Source organism: Ahaetulla prasina, chromosome 1 (genome assembly GCF_028640845.1).
Source record: "Ahaetulla prasina isolate Xishuangbanna chromosome 1, ASM2864084v1, whole genome shotgun sequence".
Lineage (NCBI taxonomy): Eukaryota > Metazoa > Chordata > Lepidosauria > Squamata > Colubridae > Ahaetulla > Ahaetulla prasina.
In genome coordinates, this window is record NC_080539.1 from 116,775,074 (window position 1) to 116,797,738 (window position 22,665).

A 22,665-nucleotide genomic window follows, 5' to 3' on the forward strand; every position below is an offset into this window, starting at 1 on the left:
AATTCCTGCAACTGTTCTTCATATGTTTTAGAATCCATGCCCTTAATCATCTTAGCTGCTCTTCTCTTCCCATCACCATTTGTCTTGCATTCAAAAATCTCCTGGTTGCATTCATGGTGAAAGGATAGTGTGCTGGCAATTTTGCAACAAGGCCTTTTCCTTGTAATTGTCTTCGTTCTTCATTGATAGAATGAAGGCGAGAAAAGGAAACATACTGAATAACGGCTGAACACTATAAACAAGGTGCTAAAAATTTCCCTATAGGAAGTCTGGGAAGGTGACACAGAGCTGAAGAAACAACTGCCACATCACACAAAAGTGGGGGGGGATTGCTAGCACCTTGTTCTGTACACAAAATTGAAGTGGGAACCCTCAAATGGAGCGGCACTTTGCAGACTGGCTGCCCATCCCTCTAAAAAGAAGAAGAAGAAAAACAGGACAAATTATTGTCAGTTTCAGCCCAATTTCCTTCACTGGGAGAAATGTGCACTTGGAAACAGTTGCAAAGGTCTAAGAGTCAAAAAAGTCCGGATTACTCCCTGCTGCCTTTCCGAGTGGAAGCAGCAAGAGCTCTGCTTGTCTTTGTCTGGTCACTGACCAAAATAAATAAATGTATAAGCCAGAGGCTGCTGCAAAAGAGGACTTGTGATGCTGTCAAAGATCTCCCCCTTTTAAATACAGTGAGCAAACTGCAGTGTCAGCTGAAACCCAGGAGCCAGGGAGAGGCAAAGGTCCTTCCCAATGGGAAAACACCGCCCACAAGCTCTGTAGTACTGCAGCATTTCAGAGAAATGCAACATATTGAATATGATTTTAGAAACATGCCAACTGAGCAAAAACAGAACGGGATCAGTTTCTTGGCATAGGTGATGGCATCAGACCACACATGTCCTAAGCTGAGTCTAGATGGATGCATCTACAGATTCCCCAAATGGGTATATAGCCCTATTAAATCATGGATGATGTTGAGAAACTGAATAGAATTAACATATTTCTTATGTGAGTGTGTATGATATAATGCTAGAATCAATAAGAGTGAATGGTGGAAAGCTGAGAAAAGTTAATAGGAAAGTATTGCACAGAAATTCTTGTAAAACTATATCTAAAATGACTAACACATACAAACCATGACAATATGCTAGTCCTGCATATGGATTCAAATAAAACAGAAATACCAGAACTCCTGTAGAAATAATCCAAGAACACCACCCAAGCCAGATGTGCTTCATTTATTACTTTAATCATGTATAAAAATTGAACTAAAAAAAATCCAACAATATATATAGAGGAAAACATGTTTCTTACATACAAGCTGGATAAGTACAATTGAGAAGCATTGTTCTCACTGAACTCTCCATTACCTACTAAATTATGAGAGCAATATATTACCTTCTCCATTACAGGCAAGATACCACTATAAATTCCAATTGCTGGAAACTACTAGTATAAGGAAACTATGGTTTGCTGGGAAACTGTGATTGTTAAATCACAGTGGAGAAACAATATAACAATTTATATATTAAATAGGATATCAAATCCAATACAGTTTTTCTTGTATTCTTATGGTAAGAGGTATATCTCCATTTAAATTTCAATAATTATTTTTAATATACAAATAAATATGCATGAAAATATTATGCAAATTACCATTTCTTTGTTATTTTTTCAGAAAAAGAAGAAACATAAAATAAAATGAATAAAATATTGTAAAAATTGAGTTCTGAAATACTGCAAGAATTTTTGCAGAAAAAAATAAAGTTGAACTAAAGCATGACGTAAATTATAATTGGGTATTCTCACCAGAAAAAAAGAAAACTCAGATATGAACATAGCACACAGATTACAGTAGGATTAACAGCTAATTTATCTTATTTGTTATAAGAATTAAAACCAGCATGATCCATATTATTATCAGGACACAGATATTGCAAAATATGGTATACTACATTCTTATAAAATCATGGATGACTGCAATTATGATTTTGCAATTCATGGCAATGAAATCTCCCCCCCTCCATAGAAAATGAAATATGTTCCTGAGTACACACTAACTGAAGAATACAAAAATGCCACAAGAATGTTTAGATGCATAGTATACTTTAGTATGAAGAGTTCACAACTACAAGTTTTAAGGTTAGAACACACCCAGTTAAGGTCCACGTTCTCTCCTAGGCAAAACGTGTCTCCTATAGGGTCTATAGTATTCTACTCTGCATCTTTCCAGAGTTAGCTCCTCTACCCCTCTAACACTGCAGAGCCTCTTTCATTCCTTGCTCCTATGTTGGGTTTCATATGGTTCCACTTCTTTTGACTGTTTCTGTTCCATTTTCCACTCATAATTATATTTTTTAATCAGGTTACTTTGTCCCAACTTCTTGATCATGCTCTTAAAATCCTGCCACAGTATGCCATGTTTCCTAAAATTAAGGACACTTTTAGGTGCGCTTTGACACTACCCCTGGCATAGTATCATACGGTACTACTGATAGCACCAGTGAATAATATTTTAAAATTTAATTGATCAATATACAAAATTAGAAAACTGGTGCCTCCTTCTATCTGCCATACTTTTAGTTGTGGCCAACCTTGGCAACTTTAAGACTTGTGGACTTTTAACTCCCAGAATTCCTCAGCCAGCTGGGGAGTTAAAGTCCACAAGTCTTAAAGTTGCCAAGATTGGAGACACCTGATCTAGCTTACTATTTCATCATAGACAACAATGAAAATTTACAATAATTGATTCCTACAGTTTAAATGCTTGGTTTCTTTCTCTTGCTGTCTAAATTAACAGATGATTGGCTAGTATCTTGTTGGTCTTAGAGCAGGGGTCCCCAACCCCTGGTCTGTGGAGTGGTACTGGGCCACAGCATGCCAGAAATTGGGCCATGCAAACAAGCAAAGCCCCATTCCCAGGATGCAGGCAGTACACAAAACCACCTGGTCTACGGAAAAACCTCTCACCACAAAACCAGTCCCTGGTGCCCAAAAGTTGGGGGACACTGTCTTAGAGGAACCTGAAACTTGGATTCTTATCTTGCTGATCTCAAGCCTTATACCAGAGTACCACAGCGATTTCACACCCATGTCCACTCGGGCCATGGGTGTCTCCTTCACCATGTTCTCCTTTTGTTCTCCTTCACCATGAATTAATGAGAATTGGGGTGGATCAGGGCATTAGCTAGAAGCTGATTTCTACACTTCCTTATGGAGGGAGCAAGGTCAATAGTTATTCCTGCAGTAGTCAAATGAGTTCAATCACAATAGCCCTGTGAGTTTGGGAAGTGTTTCAGGGATGAGAATGGTTTCAGGTTTGTCTTCTAATCTGAAGTATTATGACAGGATGAATAAGCAAAATGGGGCTTCTTGCCTTACCTTAGTTTATTTGTAAACCTGCCTGTTCTGTAATGTTATTATTACCAGCCTTGTGTATTGATTATACAGTAATTTATTTTTTTAATTATTTTTTAGTTGGTATATGCCACCAGGAGTCACAAATTAGGAGAGGGGAGACTTTACAAGTCTAGGGAAGGGATGGAGGAGGGGAGGGAAGGAAAGAAGGTCTCTGGGCAGTGTGTTTCAAATTTGGCAATTTTTAAAGATGTGTGAGGTTCAACTTCCACACAGACAGCATGCTCCACAGACAGCATGATCTCTGGGCTCTATATAACCTGTCTAGAAAACCAGATTGCAGACCCATGCTTCATTTGGGAGATTTATTTATTTATTTATTTATTTTGTCACAACAGTATACATAAACATCGACAGAAAACAACAACACATCATAAAAGAAAAAAAACAAATGTATGAGCAAAAGTATGCAACAACTATATTAATTTGATATAATGAAAGGGAACAATAGGACAGGAACGGTAGGCACTTTTGTGCTCTTATGCACGCCCCTTATAGTCCTCTTAGGAATGGGGTGAGGTCAACAGTAGACAGTTTTTGGTTGAAGTTTTTGGGATTTTGAGTTGAGACTATAGAGTCAGGTAGTGAGTTCCAAGCGTTAACAACTCTGTTACAGAAGTCATATTTTCTGGAATCAAGTTTGAAGCGGTTGACATTAAGTTTGAATCTATTGTTTGCTCTTGTATTATTGCGATTGAAGCTGAAGTAGTCTTTTACAGGAAGGATATTGCAACAGATGATTCTGTGTGTTAAACACAGGTCATGTCGGAGTCGGCGGAGTTCTAAATTTTCTAATCCCAGGATTTCAAGTCTGGTGTTATAAGGTATTTTGTTGTTTTCAGAGGAGCGGAGAACTCTTCTTGTAAAATATTTCTGGACACGTTCGATTGTATTAATGTCAGAGATGTGGTATGGGTTCCAGACAGGTGAGCTGTATTCAAGAATAGGTCTAGCAAATGTTTTGTATGCTCTGGTTAGTAGTGTAGTGTTTTTGGAAAAGAAGCTCCGTAAAATTATGTTTACAACTCTTAGAGCCTTTTTTGCTATGTAGTTGTAGTGGGCTTTGGCACTTAGGTCATTTGATATGAAAACTCCAAGGTCTTTAACAGGGTTATTTGGGTTTATTTGGAGAAGCGCCCAAATGAGAAGAAACGAAGGTGAGCAGGAAAGGTAAAGAGCATTCACATGGCAGGGAGTAGTAATTGTGGTCCATTAAACTCACTTTTGTGATCTTAATCACATGTATGTTTACAGTAATGTAAACTTTAGTCCACCAAGATAATGTCTACTTTCCGGCTTTCTGACAAACCAGTTATCCCCTTTATGAGAGTTGCCTAAGGGTCACTACTTAATTGCTACAAAAATCATCCACACTGCTTGCCACCAGATCCACAGTGCTTGCAGAACCCCCTCCTAATCCAAGCGGCACCCGACTTCAACCCAACAAAGCGGGCGAACGTGGATTATAGACTGCCTTCTTAGAAACGTCGGTAGTCATTGTACTTGACGCGCGATAAGATGCGAAAGAGGAAGGCTGGATGGCAGAGTGGGGGGAGGTAACCGTAAACTGGATCTTTCCAAACGTATGATTCATTGCAATCTTGCAATCCGCATGCCGGTCAAGAAAGAGAAGACTATTCTCCGCAACAGTTCCATTTCCGTTGACTGGGGCGCCTCAAACAGCTCTTTTACGCGGCGAGAGACACTGAAGGCGCAGCCTAGCCCACCGCGTGGAAGCCGCCGCTGTTGCAGCTGATGGTGACGCGCAAAGACCCCTCCCCACCAGTTTTTTTTTCATGCCCGCCTTCCCGTACGGGGCCGCCTGCCAATAAGGACGGAAGCGTTTCCATCTGCCCCCAAAGTCGCTTCGCCATAGGCCGGTTAGGGATGTCTGTCTCGGAGCCGCTTTCCCCCGCTTTGGGAACTGACGCAGGGGTGAGGAGGCAAGGCAAGGCAGGGTAGCGGAGTCCAGGCTCCCAGCCGCGCCGAAGCTAGCGAGGAGCAGCGCCAGAGCTGCGATGCTGCGGTTGCGCCATCTGTCAGGAGCCTGGGGGGCGGCGGCGGCGGCGATAGTGGAAGGAGGGGAGGAGACTGACTGAGGCGGCTTTTCCTTAAGACTTGCATTTGAGAAGAAGAAGAAGAAGAGAAAAAAAAGGGAGGAAACGGGAACCCGAACCCATCTTCCCCGGACGAGCAACGCGAGGCTGCCCACGCGCCGAACAAAGCTGCGGCCGCCTCCTTCGTCTCAGCGTCCCTCGCTTGCTGAAGCTGGGACTTTTGACGCCCACCCGTTTCCTTCCCTCCGCCGTCTTTCGGTCCTTGCCTTCGTTCATAGCGAGCTCCGGAGCTGGCGGGAAGTGAGCGAGCGAGGGGACCTGGAGAGCCTTTCACGAGGGACTCCTCTTGCCTCCGCCCTTAGGATCCTGCAGAGAGAGAGAGAGAGGAGGAAAACGAAGGGGAGGGGGCGTTGGTGAGAAAGGGGCTCTGCAGACCAAGTCCTGCTGTGTTTCAGGTAAGACCCCGAACGGCGATCCCCCCCACACACACACACCCCTTTACACACACACAGCCCCGCCTTAGGAGAAAGGGAAGGAAACGTGCGCCGGCTTTTGTGTGCTCGCCTTTGGTTGCTTTCCCTTCGCCCTGCTTTGTGCGCACTTCTTCGCCTTGAAGTGCCTCCGAGCGTAATTGTCTCTTCGTGCCTTTCTCTCCTTCGGGGCTCCCTCCTGCAACACCCCTTTCCTCCCCCCCCCCTCGGGGCTACGTACGTAGGAACCTAAAATTTCCCCCGCGGGAGAATTGGAAAGGTGGGCGGCGGTAATCGAAACGTGGATGAGTGCGTGGGAAACGGGGGAGTGGGTGGGGACCGTGGGCCCCAAGAACGAGTGGCGGGGGAAGCCTTGACCCACCCCCGCGAAGAGAAATCGCTTGTGTTCGCTGTGCGGGAAGGGTTCAATTTGTCTCGTTGAACGTGGCCGGGTGGGGAATTGAGGACCCCCTAAATTTTAAAGAGTCGGGTTTTTTTTAAAGATGCAAATGTACTTAATACCGTGCGTTTTATACGTGTTCTCCTGAACGTATATATGAAAATTAAGCCTCCAGAGCTTGGCTAAGGCCGCCGTGGCTAAGAGTTACAAAGGGTGTAGTCCAGTTCTAATGGTTGTGGGGTGTCATTCATATTATTGTTGGGTTAAGAGTATGTGTGTTATTTGGGGGGGGGCGGAAGTCTACGAGAGGAAGACTTTTGAGATCAGAAGTTTCTCCTTTTACTAGATTTGTCCAATGGTGTGTTGGCATGAAGGGTAATTTGGACCATCGCGGCCGGAAAGTGTCGGGTTAGCGTGACATGCTGGCGAATTTGTGAGACCGGCTCTTGTGATCTGCTGATTAGGACTGATGGTGCCATATGACAAAATGTTTAAAAGGGGATAATGTTGGTGGGATCTGCAGAGCTGAGGCTTTGTGAAATGAGGGCTTTGGCGTTGGAGTGGAACTTATTCCCTTGGCCCATAATAGGAGAAAGACTGGGTAATCCCTGATGGAGATGCCTTGAGGTGTGAGAACATTAAATAGATAATGTTCTGTAGCATGTGAATGTGGAAAAGAATGGTAATAACTCTGATGATGTAATCCTTTAATAATTGACGAGTTTCCTGTTCAGCTGGGTTTTTCACACACTTTTGCTGACTTTTTTTTTCTTCCTTTGGGGTCCTTTGCAAGATCTCAACCTCTCTAACTTGCAGAAACTGAGTATAATTTAGTTGTCTTAAGGATGGGAGGAGCCATAGTGATCCATGCCTGGGCTTTATGTTGCTGTAAGTTAACTGCAAAAAAGGCGAGTGGAAGAAATAGTAAAACAGCTCCTCTCCTTCAAATAAATTTTGCAGGATTTGTATAAGAGCGACAAAGAGAAGGGCTTTAAGAGAAGAGATCAATAAAATGCTGAAGGGCACTGAAGTTTGAAAGGGGCTCTCATTTCCTCTTCCTTTTGATTATTCTCTCTCCTCCCTAGCTTTGCAGTTCTCTTTCCTCAGGAGAGACCATCACTCTAATATCAGTCACTTTCCTTAAACATTTAGCCTTAGTAAAGGATTCTAAATGTTCTACCATGGATGTCCACATTTTTGGTGCCTACAGTCTTAAAGGGCATTTAAACCAATCTCTCTCTCTCTCTTTAAATGGTTTTGTGGTGCAGTTGAATTTGATTTAATGCTCTATCTGTAAAAAAATATAGAATTTTTTAAATTTAAAAATGAAGGAGTGATTCATGCTAGTGATTCAATTCATTCTGAGATAGGATAATGCCAAAAGCATAGTCCTATTCATGCTGACTCAGAAACAAATCCTGTTAAGTTTAATGGATTTAAGTGTGTAAAACTGCAATCTATAGTGCACATAATAAAGGTGAAATAAAGGATGCACACGCCTTCTCTTTTATTCTCTCACCCCACCTTTAACACTGTAATGGATCTGATTCCTTCAAAAAGGGAAACGGGTTTGGAAGATAACTTCTTCTTTCTGGGCAATTTCTACATGAATTATGGGAACTTCAGTTCCCAGAATTCTTAATGTTGCTGGTTGGGAGTTCTGGGAACTTCAGTTCAGTCTGACATAAACAGAGTTTAAAACCTCTGCTTAGAAGATTGTGGTTTTCTTATTTTCAATTGCACATCCTTGTTTTATGCTACCTAAGTGACTACATTACAGTGAGCTGTTCTTTACAGTAAACTTACCACATGATGCCATTGTAAGAATTATACCAATTGTTGAATACACTTGTGCTGGTTTTTAAAAGATACAGTCTACTAATGAGGTATAATACATGTAACTCTAGAATAAACTTAGTGGAATTAATTTCATTTGAACCATAAAGCTGCCTATTTCAGCATATTGACTGTGTGACTGACAATTCCTAAAATAATACTTTTAATTGCTTACTATTTAATAAAGTTATTTTATAAATGGTCCTATTATAGGGGCCGGAATAGCTCAGGCTGTTAGAGCCTGTTATTAGAACACAGTAGCCTGCAATTACTGCAGGTTCAAGCCCGGCCCAAGGTTGACTCAGCCTTCCATCCTTTATAAGGTAGGTAAAATGAGGACCCAGATTGTTGCGGGGGCAATAAGTTGACTTTGTAAAAATATACAAATAGAATGAGATTATTGCCTTATACACTGTAAGCCGCCCTGAGTCTTCGGAGAAGGGCGGGATATAAATGTAAACAAAAAAAAAATTATCCTTATGTTAGCAACTGGCTGTATTCTGCAATTGCAGAGGACAAGTACTTAATTTATGAAATTCCCTAGTTTTTTATTGTATTTTAATTTGCCTATAGTTATATCTACTATAAGGTTTATGTATTACCTGAACAAATGTAAAGAGGTACTAAGTCCACTTAAATATGTTCATTGGTTACACTGAATTCCAAGAGGAAAAAGGCTAAGGCATTATACTGCATTATAACCTCTGTTATAGTGCATGAACACCAAAATTTAAAAACAAACATGACACCATAATAGAGGTGCAATTGCAGATGGCCCCACTGATTTCTAAACCCCTTTCCTGATTTTTTTCCCTGTTATAAGAGTAAGTCGGGCTAAAAGAAAAGGAATGTTATTGGAATGGACATCCCCAGGAACTGGCTGTTTTCATTAGAATGATGAAATCAACTGTGTAGTGTTGTGCTGATGATTCCATCCCTTTTGTTCATATGATTTTACAATACATGTACAAAGCAGGGGTGGGTTCTACTTACCTTTATTACCAGTTCGGAACAGGAGCGTGCACATGTGCTCGCTTCACTCATGTGTACGCGCTTCTGTGCATGCGCAGATCGTACCTTGTGACGTCCGGGCAGGTGGGCGGAGCCTCCTGCCACTTTTACTATTGGTTCGGAAGAACCGGACAGAACCGGGAGCAACCCACCACTGGTACAAAGGAATTGGGTTTGTATCACAATGCAAAGATGCTTCTTATATCATTCTATACACGCCTCTCTGAAGTAAATCTCAAAAGGTGGCTAACTTATGACCATAGCAACATGCCAGGGTCAGATGATCACTATTTGTGACTTTCCCAGCTGGTTTCAGACAACAAAATCAACGGGGAAAGCCAGATTCATTTAATAACTGCATGATTCATTTAATGACCACAGCAAAAAGGCTCCTAAAATCAGAGTGGTCACACAATGACTTAATGACTGCATTGCTTAGCAATGGAAGTTGTCACAGTTGTGGTCATAAGTTGAGGACTACCTCTCAGCACCACTTAACTAGATTGGGAAACTAAAAGAGAAACTAAAAGTTTCAGAAGAGTAAAAACTACTACTGTCCTAGTAACTGATTCCTATCAGAAGTAAATCTAGCTCAAATTTGTATCATTAGATTTAAGTGATGGGAAGAGGGTTTGATTCTCCTCTCAATGATTGTTATTTTCATTCTACAAACCTGAGGCACACATTCTACAAACCTGAGATAACACGAGTTATCAGTTCTGTGGAAGTGGTAATTTTAGCAAGAAGACCATCTAGTTCTTGACTGGCTTTAGCTGTTCACCAAATATTAACTCTTGCATACAGTATTTGATTGAAGATATAGGAACACAGCCATTGACTTTTTACATAGGTGAATGTAGGTAGATATACCACATCACAAGTAATGTATGCTTCCATGAATTTATCTGCATTATGTCCTTTGATTTTTAATTAAATTGTTTTTGTAAAAGAATCATTGAGATTTTAAAAATAATTTAATAATTTGTAATAATTGTAATGTACTTACAGGGGTCTCTGGTGGGTGGGGCAATGAGCAGGAGGCTCATCCTGCAGGATGAGGTGAGGCGAGGCAGTGGGCGGGGCAGCTACAGCCAGAAACAATTTCACCTCACACTTCTGTCGTACATTAAAGGAAATGCTGCATATAGAATGCTGTACAAACATTGGCTGTGTGAGACAATTTTGACAGGGCTGAATGTCATTATATTGTTTAATGGAAGAATTTGACAGTTGCAGCTGGGATATTAGTGCTATTGGGAAGTTATTTAAAGAACTGCTTCTCAAATTCATAATATTTCATTTATGCCTTCAAAAGCTCTTTTTGAAGTGCTGATATACCATGTAGCAGTTTCTTTTGTTAAAATAGCAGTTCAGGAAACAATTTGAACACAAGGGGATTCTGGCTTTCAGATTGCAGCAAAAATTGCAGAACAGAAGTAATTTTGAACTATGAGCCATTGTCTTGCCCAGTTGAAGTAATATTTCTTGAATGACTGTATATGGTTTTTTGAAGAGTTCAGTTCCAGAAAAGATGTATTTGCTATTATAATAGTAAAAATAAATAATTCGTATCGCATAAGGAAGATGGGTGGTGAAATTTCCTGACTGGATGTCGTTCAGATATGTGGTACACCATATTCCATTGAATATGCAAATTTATGGGTGCACTTAATATAGTTGCAAGTTAATGCCAGTTAGGGAATACTAATATCGGGAATAATTTTATTTTTGTCAGCAGAGCAAATAGTGCATGCTTTTATGTGTGTATGTCTTGTTACATTCAGACATGTTTTAGAATTTTTTTAAAAAAACAGAACATTTCAAGATATCTAGTGTCAAAACATTTTTTCCTGAAGTGTCCCTTAAATCCGTATCGTTCAGCTCATTAGAAATGAGTCAATTCACATTTCCACTGGTACAGTCATGAGAATGAAGTGACTGTAATTTCCTTAACTGCTCCAAAGATGGACTTTTAATTATCAGTGGGACAAATGGGCTTTTGTAATAAGATATATCTGCTAATTTTTTTCAGGTGATGCAGATGCTAGGCAGCTTTGAAAGTTTTTGTCTATTGAATTTTCCACCGAAGAGGTAACAGTGGAAACAGATACTTGCTATTTATAAAACTATGAATATGAATCTTCTTTATGCCTCAATAGAATACAATATATTGCTTCAGGAGCCCAAGTTACATGATGCAAGTCATACATAGGTGGAATGGTTTGACGAGACACCCTTGAGGCTTACATACTAATAAGCTTCATTAGGATAAACACTATTTCTAGACATAATATGATATGCAATGAATGCAAATTTGATTATAGAAGTTAAAACTCACCCTTTCAAGCAGTATGCTTCAATTAATAATTACATTAAACTAATCTTTTGGAAAACACATTTTATTATTTTATCGTCCATAAGTTCATAGATGCAAATATTTACTCTTACAATCTCTCACTTATCCATCCACTAAAATGAACTGTTAGTAAAGTCATATATGTGCCGTTATAATGTCATACATCTCTTCTATATGCTTGTGTTAATATTTACATCAATGTATGCTGTCTTATACAAACCTTTATTGGTGGATCCCAGGCTCCAATTCAACCACCCTCCTTTCCTTTTAATTTTCATAGAATAATTGTTTGGTATGAAAATAGGTCACTAAAGATATTTATAGTCCCAACAGATCTCTGTCAAGAGGGAACTGTTTTTATAATACATGTATATAACATAGCGACTTAACCAGGAAATAAATATTTCAGACATGATTAGTGGGATTGCACGCCTGAAAAGTTCTGAAAATATAGGATTTTTTTCCCTTTCAGTATGGAAGTAAAAATATCTGTCACAGAAGGAAGAATCAAACCAAAAACCAAAAAGAGCCTTTTAGCATTCACTGTATTCTGCCTCCTGCTTCCCATTGTGACATTTACCAGGAAATGTACAAACCAACAAACTTTATTTGTTGCCCTCCCTCCAGAAGTGACCCTTGGATGTATTTGGATTCTACCCTTGTGCTCAGGATTTAGTATTATATTTTGCCTTCATGAATTATCTAATATTTTTAAAAAGAAATCTGGAAGCACTTACATTCATAGTAATTTTCTACATAGTTATTCAGTCTGGTTAGAGCAGCTTCCCCATCTTCAAAATACTGGGCTGTAAATTCTGCCTTTATTATAAATTACCTATACAAGAGGGATTTTAAAAAAAAGAAAATACAAGGATGGATAAAAACCATTGTCCTTTAGCAGTAAGTCAGAAAAGGAGGAAAATTCTCTTTTATGTAAAACAGCTTTTAATGTCTTTCACTAAAACACGATCAAAAAGCTTTGACCGTCTTGTAGAATCCATAGGGAGGAATGCTCTGTACGTTGCCTTGGACTCCTGAGGAGAGGATCTAACCAATTTTTAGTTTTATACTAAATGTTACTTGTACTGATAATATAACACAGAAAAAGAATGATTAAAAAAAATGCTGTAGAACAGGGCTGTCAAACTCCCGGCCCATGGGCTGGATGCATCATGTGCTGGCCACGCCCACTCCCTGTTTAGCAAAGGGGAGGAGTTCCAATACGTCACGTCACGTGATACCGCCGTGATGAGGTGAGTTAGTCACCCCTGCTGTAGAATCTAAGTGAAGATAAGGTATGGAATGCTAAGATGGGAATGCTTACAGAAAGGTGTCTTTTGGCTTATTATATTTTGAAAAGTGTAAAAATATAAAGATACCCGTATATACTCGAGTATAAGCTGACCCGAATATAAGCCGAGGTACCTAATTTTACCACAAAAAACTGGGAAAAACTATTGACTCGAGTATAAGCCTAGGGTGGGAAATGAGGCAGCTACTGGTCAATGTAAAAAATAAAGATAGAGCCAAGTAAAATAACATGAATATTTATTTGAACGAAAAACAATAAAAGTGCAAAAGTGCAAAATGTTCGGCGCTCATTTTTATTATGCAGCGCCCCCTGCTGGACATCTATCAAAAATACAGTATCTTTTAAAAGTACATCGAGACGTAGACTCGAGTATAAGCCGAGGGGGCCGCTTTTCAGCACAAAAAACGTGCTGAAAAACTCGGCTTATACTCGAGTATATACGGTACTATCCAGCCAAAATTAAAGACTTCATTCCTGTTAATTTTAGCAGGAATTCTAAATATAGAATTCTTCTACTGAAATCAGTGGGATCTGTTTAATTTCAATGAGTTTATGCTCTAATTTGCATGCTAGTCATTGGAAATTTTTTTAAGGTCATGTATGATGCCAATTTACTATAACTGAAAAATTGTTTCGGTATTTATACTTAAACTTCTGGTAAATAAATGCTTGCAGTTAAAAAAAACCCACCTGAGAAATGTTGTCTCAATAATACTGCAGTGGAATAACTGGAAACATATAGGGACTGTATAGGGAAAAGTAAGTATGTTAGAGGGAAACCCATCATTGGAAAATTAGTTTTTTCTTTTTCTTATCTACTTTTTTGAAAATAACTAACTTCAGAATAGTATTCATAGAATTGAATTTGAATAATGAAAAAGCAGATATGCTGTTTAATTTGTTATTCTAATCCAGGCATAATTGGCATGTTCAAATTATTATTCAGTTGTGCCTTTCAAAATTCTAATACTTATTCTACTGTGTCAGTTTGGCCACCAAAAGTATTCTCAAAATTCCTTTTGAGGCATCGGTCCAAAAAGGTTAAAGATCCAGAAAAAATATTAATACACTGCTGTCCAAATGTTGTTTCTGTGTTCTCAATAATTACAACTCTGTCATATTTCCAGTTTTTCATTTCTCTGGCAAAGTCCAGTTCTATAGAAATCTATACAAATTTGTAGTTTAAGAAAGAAAATTGGAACAGTGTTGTCACAATGTAGAGTATTGTTCAAACAATATATCTATATGATAAACTAAAACTACTTTCCTTAAAATGTTTTTTTTCTAGAGCATCAGGAATGGGGTAGCATGTGAGCTCTTTTCAAGTAATATATTTCCAAATGTTTATGTTTATTCAATTTCTATACCGCCCTTCTCCCAAAGGACTCAGGGTGGTATACAGCCAACTAAGAACAACAAATACAAAAATTAAAAACAGATTTAAAAGAATAATTTAGATAGGCTGAATATACTAAAAACTATTAAAATCCCCATTAAAACTATGAGGCCAGTCCTGCACGATGGAATAAAAGAGTTTTCAACTCACGCCGGAAGGCCCGGAGGTCAGGGAGTTGGCGTATCCCTGGGGGTAGCTCGTTCCAGAGGGCTGGAGCCCCCACAGAGAAGGCCCTCCCCCTGGGGGTAGCTCGTTCCAGAGGGCTGGAGCCCCCACAGAGAAGGCCCTCCCCCTGGGGGTCGCCAGTCGACATTGTCTGGCCGACGGCACCCTGAGGAGATCCTCTCTGGGAGCGCACTGGTTGATGGGAGGCCACCGGTAGCAGGAGGCAGTCCTGTAAGTAACCTGGTCCTAAGCCATGGAGCGCTTTAAAGATGAGAACCAACACCTTGAATTGCACCCGGAAGGCAACCGGCAGCCAGTGCAGCCTGCGCAGGATAGGTGTTATATGGGAGCTTCAAGTTGCTCCCTCAATCACCCGCGCGGCTGCATTCTGGACCAGCTGGAGCCTCCAGGTACTCTTCAAGGGGAGCCCCATGTAGAGAGCGTTGCAGTAATCCAGGCAGGAAGTGACGAGGGTGTGAGTGACTGTGCATAGGGAATCCCGGTCCAAGAAGGGACGTAACTGGCGTATCAGGCATACCTGATAAAAAGCTCCTCTGGCGACGACTGTCATATGTTCTTCTAACGACAGCCATGCATCCAGAAGGAGCCTAGATTACGAACAAATAGGATTCAGGCTATGTGAAGCAGTGCACAATCTCCACCGTAATTACCCTCTCCCCTTAAACCATATTGTCAACAGGCAATCATTTCAAGTACAGTGAGGAACTTGTCCTTGCATGTGAGCTAGAACCCAGTTATACAATCATCTCAACCAGTGTGACATGCATATATTGTATACAAGCTTCAAATAACTGCACATAGTAATCCAAGTGTAACCTCAAGTTTTTCTTTGTCTCTCTTTGTCTAAATGGCAGATTTCACTCCCAGGAACATTCTTCACAAACAAGGCCTTCCTGATAGGAATAAGAAGCTGCTGACAGAAGGGGGGGAAAACAATTCTATGGACATGCTTTGCCTGTCTGCTTTTTTGGATCTGATATACAGGGTTAGATGTTGCTTTATTTCAGGGGTGTCAAACTTGTGTCATGTTGTTGTCATGTGATGTATCATGACTTTTCCCCCCTTTACTAAACTGGGAATGGACATGGCTAGCGCATGACGCATCCAGTCCTCGGGCCGCGAGTTTGACACCCCTGCTTTAGTTTAATGATTCTATTGTTGGAATTTCCTAATGCACAGTAGACCCAGTTTTATACAGATCTATGTATCTTGTATATATATGTGGGTATAACTATGTGCTTAAATATGCTTGTATTAAACCATGATTTCGATTGCACAAACTTCTGTAGATGGATGCACGATTCCACTTTTGGAGGCGAAAAATAACCTGGTTGAAATAACCATTTTGCTGATTCTGTTATGGCAGTCATTAATCTGTTGGTGGATTGTTAGTGTGTGGGCATAGGATGGAATAAATCTTTATTATTCTGATTAAATGTCAAGCTCAAATGATTTCCTTTTCTGCTGTGTGAACAGTCAGTGGGGTGGACATTTTTCCCCTTGATGATGCCAGTACTGTTTTGCCCTTCCAAATCAAGGTCCTTGCCAATATTCTGTGTAATGAAGCAAGTCAAGAGCAAACCAAACAATGCCTGATTTATATCCAGTCTACCTGAACTGATTACCCCACATGTATTACACATACAGAAAATATAACATTTTTACTGGCTCATATATCTTCTACACATGATGAATGTGCACTTTTGGCTTCTGATTTCAAGGACTGTGATGCTCCTGATTGTTCTGTTTTCGTAAAATTAGTTTATCCTGTTTTTAAAAAATAGTCTTAATCATTTTAAAAACAACTATTTTCAAATAACAAATCTGTTAAAATAGGGCAACAAACAAGTAAAACATAATAAAAACATCAATGATGAAAAAGAGCATAAAAACTCAAATTATTGGTTGCTGTAACAAAAAACAGTTAAAAATGTTTGGAGAATAACATATCTTAATCCAGTAGTTCGAATATTAAAAAGTGAAGGTAGCAGAAAACCCTTTTCAGAAATGTATTCTATACATTAAGTATTACAGAGGGGATTTTTCTGAACGTTGTCGTCATTTTTGAAACTAGAGCAATGAATTTGTGACTGGTCTTTTTCTTGAGAAGTTCATAGATAGATCAGATATTTTTCATGTACCCACTACATTTTTTAAAAGTTAAATCCTACATTACCTGTAAACCAGTGGTGAAATCCAAATTTTTTTACTACTGGTTCTGTGGGCGTGGCTTGGTGGGCATGGTGTGGCTTGGTGGGCGTGGCTTGGTGGGCGTGGCAGGGGAAGGATACTGAAAAATCTCCATTCCCAGCCCACTCTGGGGCTAGCCAGAGGTGGTATTTGCTGGTTCTCTGAACTACTTAAAATTTCCACTACTAGTTCTCCAAACTGCTCAAAATTTCCGCTACCGGTTCTCCAGAACCTGTCAGAACCTACTGGAATTCACCCCTGCTGTAAACCAACAGGGGAGTTTTTGGTAATTTTCCTGTTCTATCCTTCCCAACCCAACCCATTTCTAAGTTTCAGAAACAGCATAGTATGGTTGAAGGTTCCTCTCATTCAAAAAAGCTCTGAAGATAAAATGCTGTGCTTTATAGGTATTTAAATTTGTAATCATCAACTTCGTTGTTAAACACAATATCATTTTGCAGATTCTAAGTTTTAGAAGACAATGTTTGCTAAGAATATGTGCCCACTTTAACAAAGATATGATGAATATCTTTAGTTAACAAAAATGTACAGTGCAATTTAAATACTTCCAAATAGGGCTCTTTAACTGACGTTTCAGTTATTGTGTTGCATGGAATCAAAATGGCTCTTATCTTGCTGTGATATGCAACAAACCTAAGTATAGCACTGATGTTCTAAGAGGACAGCCATTTATATGATAAATTAAGCTTGAAACCTCAAGCAGCTGTTTTATGGGTGTAAAATGGCGCCATATACAGCCACCAATCAGTGAATGCTGCTGAATGTATTTTGTGAACTATGTAACCATCTACTAACAATATTGTTTATTCTGTGTAGTTTAATCAATACACTTATTCAATTATCTTAAAATTTAGGCTGTAATATTGTGCACATGCCCCGATTCCATATATACCATAAACTTACTTCATAACTCACTATATAAGGATGTAGATTCTTGAGGAGGGACAGTATTTCAGTGAAACCGCAAATGCAGCAGCTCTTTAGAGCTGCTTTTTGAATTTAGAACAACTAATATCCATGTTGCTTTGCTTTGTCCTGTTCCAAAGCTTTTCCACATCCTTGATTAGTACTTTCAATATCTGAAAAAGACTTCTCTGCCCGTACAAAAATGTTTTTTGATGTTTCCACTTGAGTACTAGAAATCTCATTTTCAGCTTTTACAAGTGTCTGTCAAGACTACGAAGTGATATACAGACTTCTGGTGAGGATTCATAATACTTAGCAAAAGAAGTTTTAAAGATGGGTTTAAGGACGAATCCACTCACTCTTTTTTTAATAAACAGCAAAGGGAAGATTAGAATAGAATAGAATAGAATAGAATTTTATTGGCCAAGTGTGATTGGACACACAAGGAATTTGTCTTGGTGCATATGCTCTCAGTGTTACATAAAAGAAAAGATACGTTCATCAAGGTACAACATTTACAACACAATTGATGATCAATATATCAATATAAATCATAAGGATTGCCAGCAACAAGTTATAGTCATACAGTCATAAGTGGAAAGAGATTGGTGATGGGAGCTATGAAACGATTAATAGTAGTGCAGATTCAGTAAATAGTCTGACAGTGTTGAGGGAATTATCTGTTTAGCAGAGTGATGGCCTTCGGGAAAAAACTGTTCTTGTGTCTAGTTGTTCTGTTGTGCAGTGCTCTATAGCGTCGTTTTGAGGGTAGGAGTTGAAACAGTTTATGTCCAGGATGCGAGGGATCTGCAAATATTTTCACGGCCCTCTTCTTGATTCGTGCAGTATACAGGTCCTCAATGGAAGGCAAGTTGGTAGCAATTATTTTTTCTGCAGTTCTAATTATCCTCTGAAGTCTGTGTTTTTCTTGTTGGGTTGCAGAACCGAACCAGACAGTTATAGAGGTGCAAATGACAGACTCAATAATTCCTCTGTAGAATTGGATCAGCAGCTCCTTGGGCAGTTTGAGCTTACTGAGTTGGCGCAGAAAGAACATTCTTTGTTGTCCTTTTTTAATGATGTTTTTGATGTTAGCTGTCCATTTGAGATCTTGCGATATGATAGAACCCAGAAATTTGAAGGTTTCTACTGTTGATACTGTGTTGTCAAGTATTGTGAGAGGTGGAAGTATGGAAGGGTTTTTCCTAAAGTCTACCACCATTTCTACGGTTTTGAGTGTGTTCAGTTCCAGATTGTTTTGGTTGCACCACAAGGCTAGTCGTTCGACCTCTCGTCTATATGCGGATTCGTCATTGTCTCGAATGAGACCAATCACTGTTGTGTCATCTGCGAACTTCAGTAGCTTAACAAATGGATCATTTAGGATATCATTAGGATATCGATTTTAGAAAGTTATAAATGTATTAAGGATCCAGATAGATTTGAGATAACATTTTGAATTATTAGAATCCTTCCCATGGGAAAATGGTATTTTTTATTCTTAGAAAGTGATAGGATGGGACTTTGAATATTAGATACTAGAGGGAATCAGAAGGGACTAAATATTACAATTAAAGAAAAAGACCACTTAAATTTCACTTACTAGCACAGAATGGAGCAAACTATTTTTATCATTGGATGTATTGGAAGATACTTACTTGTGAGTAATGGATCCAGAGATTAATCTTAAAAGTATCTGCTGTTATATATAGCTTGTATTCAGTTCAGGTTAAAAAAAGGAATAATTTTCACCAGATTAGACTGAGTCTGATCTGAAACTGCATTTAAAAATGACAAGCTACAAGAATTAAATGTAAAAAGATGTTACATTGGTTATACAAATAAGGCCAGAAATATCAAATGGCAAATCAAAAAAGTGACTTGCATAACTTTCTTCTATTGATTACAAAAGAGACACATGAAAGTTCTGAAGGATTTTGTGAGAAGGGACAAAGAAAAAAAATAAAACAAGCTCTATGATATTACTTGAAGGGATTAATGATTAGGATTATTAAAGATAAAAGGAATGTAAAATGGGCTTACTTGATCAAAATTAAAATAGGTATGTTGTTATAGGTAGTCCTTGACTTAATTACTAGTCGTTTGACAACTGCAGTCACAACGTCCTCCAAATGGGTACTTTATGGCCCATAAACACTCCCCCTCCCATCAAATGATCACTTTCTGGGTGCTTGGCAATCTGTTTGCATTTACAACCAGTTCCCAAGTGCCCTGTGATCCTGTGAACACCATTTGCAATCTTCTCTGCTGGTTTCCCCAGAATGTCAAGTCCCCAGAAAGCGCAAGCAGAAGTCTGTTTACTGGATGCACATAGGGATTTTCCTTTCCCTCTACACAGGGAGGGAAAATTCTCCTGTGTGCTGAAGGAATGGACTTCAAATCTAACAAAATGCTAGCAAATGGTAACACTCTGAGCCTTTCCAAATCTGGTATTTGCTAGCCTTTTCCGCACCAAAAGAGAAAACACCAGCAAGTGCCACAGTTCTGAGTGTAATGTTTTCACCAGATTGGAGGTTTATTCCTTCAGTGGGTCAGGGGATTCCCCTGAAGGAAATCCCTCAGTACACTGGAGGAGTATACCTCAAATATGGCAAAAACATTAATCAACACTGTGATTTGTATTATTCTCCCTGAAGGGAGGGGGGAAAGATCCATTCTCCTGGATAGGGTGGGAAATCCTGCCCCACCATATCCAAGAGACTTGGGTCCTCTCCCCGGTGCTCTACTCAACAACCTGAACAGTTGCTTAATGATTGCAACTGGGATTGTAGTCATTGTGTGAAGTGGTTACATGGCATCTCACTTAACTGCTTCATTCAGTGTCCGAGATTCTGGGCCCTGATCGTAATTGGAGGATTACCTGTATTCCTGATAGCCATTAATGGACTTTTGCTTACCAGGACTGAATAAGAATATGTTCATAGATAATGAAGGGACGCAGTGGCTCAGGGGCTAGGACACTGAGCTTATCAATCAAAAGGTTGGCAGCTCAGCTATTCGAATCCCTAGTGCTTTCATGTAACATGGTGAGCTCCTGTTACTTGTCCCAGCTTCTGCCAACCTAGCAGTTTGAAAGCATGTAAAAAATGCAAGTAGAAAAAATAGGGACCAGCTTTGGTGGGAAGGTAACAGCGTTCTGTGCACCTTTGGCGTTTAGTCATGCCGGCCACATGACCACGGAGACGTCTTCGGACAGCGCTGGCTCTTCAGCTTTGAAACGGAGATGAGCACCGCCCCCTAGAGCCGGAAACAACTAGCACGCATGTACGGGGGAACCTTTACCATTACCTTATAGATAATAAATGAGATATGGGGTGAAAAATTTGTTGTATTTTTTAAAAAAGTGATGTTGTTAAAATTATACTCATAACAAAGTGACTTCTTTATATATTACATTTTTCTTTGCTATATATTTTTCTTTATTAATATTTCTGCACTTTGTTTTTTTTTCTTTGATTTTTTGTGGTTTGTATTTTTATCTGTTTAACTGTAACGTTTAATAAAACGATTGTACAAAATGATTACCAAGTGATATAAACAAATCCCAGTTGCCACAGAGGCCTAATAATCTCTGCAGTCTCTATTTTAAACTCCAAAGTTACATGGTTCTCATGCTAAGAATTCCTGCCTTGCCCTTTTTGTCTTCTTTTCTACTAACATTTGATCTAACAAAGAGTGCTGCAAATGTTGCTGACTCATGTTTTACTTTTTAACAATTCTACCTAGATTAAGGACAAGAGAACACAAACAAGATTAAATATTTACTTATAGTTGGGGCCTATAAATTCTTAGCACTGATTTCCACTATCCATGGGATCAGTATCCCTGATTATAATGATGCTTTATTCTTCCCACTTGATCTATTTACTTTATACAAGGAGCCATGGGCTTCAGAACTTTTGGTGAAAAGTCTGCCGTAAAGAAATACAAATTCCTGATTAAGAATAGTTTGGTTTTAGTTATTGGTTCTAGACAAGGCTTTTATACATTATTTTTCCATTTATTATAGTACATTCACAAGATTTGGCAACAAACATACTAGGAAACCTCTATATTTCTGAACATAATATTTTATGTATGTTTTTTGTTTCCTTTTGTGTTACTTTTTTTTCTTTATGAGTAGGCGTCAATCCCACATTGAATGCAATGAGATTTCCTTCTGAGTAAATATATTCAGGATTATATGTTTGTTTTTGCATATTATGAACAGGTGTTCTTTTTTTTAATCATCATTGACTAATCTCATTTGCTTCTTTAATTTGGAGAAGATTAAGGATTTCTTTCAGATGTGGAAGAGTTCAGATCACCTTTTCTGAATTATTTTTTATCCACTCCAGGCAGTACATTTGCGTAAAAATCTACTTCACAAAACACTTAATTGTCATTTTCTAGTGTCTCTGATAAAGATAATAAAGGAAACACACTGGTGGTGCTGGATGAAAATAGTGAAGTTTTACACTAGTAAAGCTGAATGGCACTATATTGAGAAGCTTTGCTGCTATAAAAAAATGACATAGTTTTTCAGCAAGTGTTTACTTCTGCTGAGGATCAAAAAAATCAAAATAGATACATAAAATATTTATTTTATATAAGACTGGCATAGAAACTGGTTCTTTGAACCAAGTTAATATTTTCTCACTGCAAATTTCACACAGTAAAGTAAAACCTTAATTTCATCAACATGTTATCAGCCTGTCTCATGAGGAGATAGAGAATTTGTGGCTCATATAGTTCTTTTCAACTTTTATCATTGTCCGAGACTGCTGGGAATTGTAGTTTAGCAACATTAGCAGGATAGTAGGCTGATGACAGGTATTAATGAGATTAGGTCTTTATTTTATTGGATGAGAGGAGCAGAGACTAGATGCTACTGAAACTGTGTTTGCATTTCCAAGAATTGGAATACAGCTTGTCTAAAAAAATTGATAATTATGAATTTCTAAAAAAAAATAGAAATTAATCAAATCACTCAAGTTTCCTTTACACTAACAATGAAATACTGGAAATCTACCCTTTGTGCCTACTAGGCTTTGAGCCTTCTGAGATATCAAACATGTAAATTAGATGCAGTTGCTCTATGACTAGCATTCAGGTT

General features: G+C 38.9%; 1 protein-coding gene across 8 annotated transcripts in view; it reads left to right on the plus strand.

The window, feature by feature from the left end:
- The first annotated feature begins 5,062 nt into the window (after positions 1-5,062).
- FYN (FYN proto-oncogene, Src family tyrosine kinase) overlaps positions 5,063-22,665 on the plus strand; it is a 132,193-nt gene continuing 114,590 nt past the window's right edge. For 4 of the 8 annotated variants that reach the window (XM_058173782.1, XM_058173792.1, XM_058173807.1 and 1 more), the window contains exon 1: positions 5,063-5,920. The gene's annotated coding sequence lies outside the window, so the exon portion shown is untranslated. The remainder of the gene's footprint in view (positions 5,921-22,665) is intronic. The other 4 variants (XM_058173776.1, XM_058173787.1, XM_058173817.1 and 1 more) reach the window with 3 other exon arrangements.